Source organism: Nannospalax galili, unplaced genomic scaffold (assembly GCF_000622305.1).
Source record: "Nannospalax galili isolate Female #2095 unplaced genomic scaffold, S.galili_v1.0 scaffold2, whole genome shotgun sequence".
NCBI lineage: Eukaryota > Metazoa > Chordata > Mammalia > Rodentia > Spalacidae > Nannospalax > Nannospalax galili.
Window position 1 is genome coordinate 1,504,417 of NW_008348412.1, and position 3,525 is coordinate 1,507,941.

Consider the following 3,525-nt stretch of genomic DNA (forward strand, 5'->3'; position numbering starts at 1 on the left):
CTGAATCTCCATCTGTGGACTACTGAATCACCATCTACATGCTATGAAATATTCTAAGGACATTAATATTTGAAAAGCTCTAGTCTTAGACACTTGCTAAATTTTGAAGCAATAAAACCAGCCTAGTGGCTTTGGGTTAGATCCCTAACACAAGGAGGAGGAGAAAAGGAAGAAGAGTAGAAAGAGGAGGAGGAACAAGAGGAGGAGGAGGAAAAGGAGGAGGAGGAAAAGGAGGAGGAGGAAAAGGAGGAGGAGGAGGAGGGGAGGAGGAGGAGGAGGAGGAAGAGGAGGAAGAGGAGGAAAAGCTATAGGCCTCCAAGCTTAGATCGCATGAAAGTGGTCTGAATTTTGGAAGGTAAATACTAGACTTCGTGAAAAATATATTTAGTATACCATGTAGCTTTCTTTCCATTGGAAATAGGAGCTTGAGTTTTTGTCATAAATAAGCTGTCTCTCGAACCACTTTTCCACAGCTATGGAATATTTTGTGAACAGCAGGCTATTTTTAAAGCAAGCTTTGTATTATAAGCCCAAAACAGACATGGAATAAAATAGATATATTCGTTTTCTTTTAGGGCAACAAACAGGTTCTTCCAACTTTATCTCCCAGTATTCTGAAAGTACTTTAGATCACATTAAAGACAAAGGTCTTTAAACAAAAAAAGTTCCTTTTTCAAACTGAGGATTTGGGTCATGCCATTCAGTGAGAAGAGAAGAAAGAGCCACCAGAGGTTGAATATTAATGGGACTGAGCTATGGTGAGATTAGAAATCAAAAGTCTTGATGATTCAGTCTTTGCAGTGCAATGAGATAATTTTCTATAAATATCAGATTGGGCCTTTTCTTCTGCCTCTGAACCTTAGATGGCCTACTAACCCAGAGTGCAGTCTGCACCATAGGGGAACCATTCTTTCTCACATTGAGGCAAACTTCACAGCAGGCAATGTGAGGAGTGGGTGAAAATGAATCACAATGATAGTCAAACAGTGTCAGAGGACACTGGTTCTCCAGAGTGGCCTCATAGAGTAATTTCAGAGGGGAAACAAAACTACAGAAACAGAAGAAAGCATCAGTAGCTTGACAGATCATACTTGAGAACTTCCTGAATACTCTTGAAAAAAAAAAAATGTAAGTAGTTTCAACTTCTGTGAATTCGCAATACCCAAAATTCCAAGATCAGTCCCAGATGCTTCTTTAGTGTATCTGTGACTGAAGTACCCAGGAAAAACAAACTAAAATGTGTCATAGAGATTTTTTTCCTTTTTTCTACCTGTGGGACTGTATTAGATTTTATTTACTTCTTTATGAGAAAACATTTTGTTTTTCCAATATGTTCTTAACTCTCACAGCAAATAAAAATTTACAAAGAAATTTCACAGATAATGCTGCAGCCTCTACAAGATTATTGTAAGAGCTAAAAGTGAAGTTCATTTCAAAGATACTACTCTTTCTCAATCAGACATCAATGCTGGTAATTCTTTGGAGGAAGTGAGAGGAGAGTGTCTTCCTCTCAGGTCATAAGCATATGATATTTTCCACTGACACTAAAGCAAAAATTACAGAGAGTAATTTAAAGAGATGCCTATGTGTATAGAAACTACCAAAGAGTATTAGAGTCATAACTTTGGTCACTTAAGTTAATGTTTGATCCTACAGTGGTGCTGATACTAATGTGGAAATAATGGGGAAACTAGAAAATGGTGTGGAGTCATTTTTCCTTTAGAATTCCTAAGTTTAAGAACTAGTATTCTGGACATAATAAAATTCATGGTATACATTTCACTGGTTGATTTTGAAGAGTCATTAGTTGAGATCTTTCTGAATATTTGTCACTGGATGGCTTTAAGTGCAAAAAATACAAATGAAGCAGGTAGCATCCTACAAAATTCTCAGTGCTGGGACTAGAGAGATGGTTTAGGGGTTAAGGGCACTTGTTGTTCATGAAGAAGTCATGGGTTCAGTTCCATGCACCCACATGTGGCCTCACAACTACCTGTACCTCCAGTTTCAGGGATCCAACAGTCTCTCCTGCCCCCCTCGGGCACTGCATACACATGGTACACTTATATGTAGGCAAAGCACCTATATAAAATAAAAATGATGAAATATTTTAAGAAAATCTCAGTACTTGCAAGCTATTGGAAAGATAGCAAGTAAAATATGAGTTTTCAGGGGCGCCAAGTTGTCTGGCAGCTGCTACATCAGGAACAGAGTGTCCTGAGTGCACTTGTGGAGAAAAGGCACAGGTACATGACAGGCAAAGACTCGGGAGCCTGAGGGTCACGTTCCAGTTTCACAACCAGTGTTGGTCCCTCAGTGACCTTCCTTCCGGCAAGAGGCCTGTGCATGGGGTCCAGTGGCCTAAACCAAGGGCTCAGAGAGCTCCTGTCAGTGAGGATGCCAGCGTACGTAGCAGCAGTAAGGAAGGCCTCAGCAGGCTGGGAAGATGAAAGGCCAGATAGACCTGGGAGATGACGCCAGAAAATTTGAACACATGAAGAGATTGAACCAGGTCATCTTTCCAGTCAACTATAATGATAAGTTCTACAAGAATGTTCTGGAAGTTGGCCAGCTAGCAAAACTTGCCTATTTCAATGATATAGCCATAGGTGAAGTGTGCTGCAGGGCACATCATTCACAGACTCAGAAGAAACTTTACGTCATGACACTAGGGTGTCTTGTACCTTACTGAAGACTCAGAATAGGAAGTAAAAATGTTAAATCATGTCCTGAGCATCTGCAAGAAAGGTAGCACTTTTGACAGCATGTATCTGCATGTCCAGATCAGCAATGACTCAACAATTTACTTCTACAGGAAGTTTGGCTTTGATAATATTGAGACTAAGAAGAACTATTATAAGAGGATAGAGCCTGCAGATGCTCATTTGCTCCAGAAAGACCTACCTCCAAGTCCCTTCTGCTCAGAGGAGAGATACACAAAACACAGACAACTAAACAATTACAAAAATACCTTTCCTGTACTTGTTTGCCACCAAATAAAAGACTCATTGGCTTCCCCTCCCCCTTTCAGCATCCTTTCCTCTTTTTTCTTTTTTTCCTCCTTTCTTTCCTCTTAAAGTTTTAAAGCTTTCAAGGGCTCTTAAAAATGATCGTGTTTGGATTGTTTTAGTTCTTATTTTTGTGAGGTGGCAGGATTGAAGGAAGGAGAAGGTAGATTTAAATAGCTTCACAGTTAAGATGTCCAGTTCCAAAACATTGGGTGTCAGTTGTTTTCAAATTTTTGAGCTGGTGATTTTTAATGTCCTGCTTTCACACTGAAGGGCGGAGCCTACAGCACTGTTTATTTCCAGAGACAAATAGCAGAAGCAGCAATAGTCTGTTCTCTAACTTACAGAAAAGTTTAGTGTATTTGAGGTAATTTTAGTTTTTAAAGGCTGTCTGTGTGATGCAGATATGTAGGCATTGCCTTCACTCTATCTTTAGTTTTTGTGAACACTCTCAGGAGCTGGACCATTGCCATCCTGCTAAGAAATATTAAGCTTATTTAGGTTTGAAAAGCAGTTT

At 39.6% G+C, this 3,525-nt stretch overlaps 1 pseudogene; it reads left to right on the plus strand.

Annotated features, from left to right (window-relative positions):
• Nucleotides 1–2,446: 2,446 nt before the first annotated feature.
• LOC103743844 lies at nucleotides 2,447–2,955 on the plus strand (annotated as a pseudogene).
• Nucleotides 2,956–3,525: the final 570 nt, after the last annotated feature.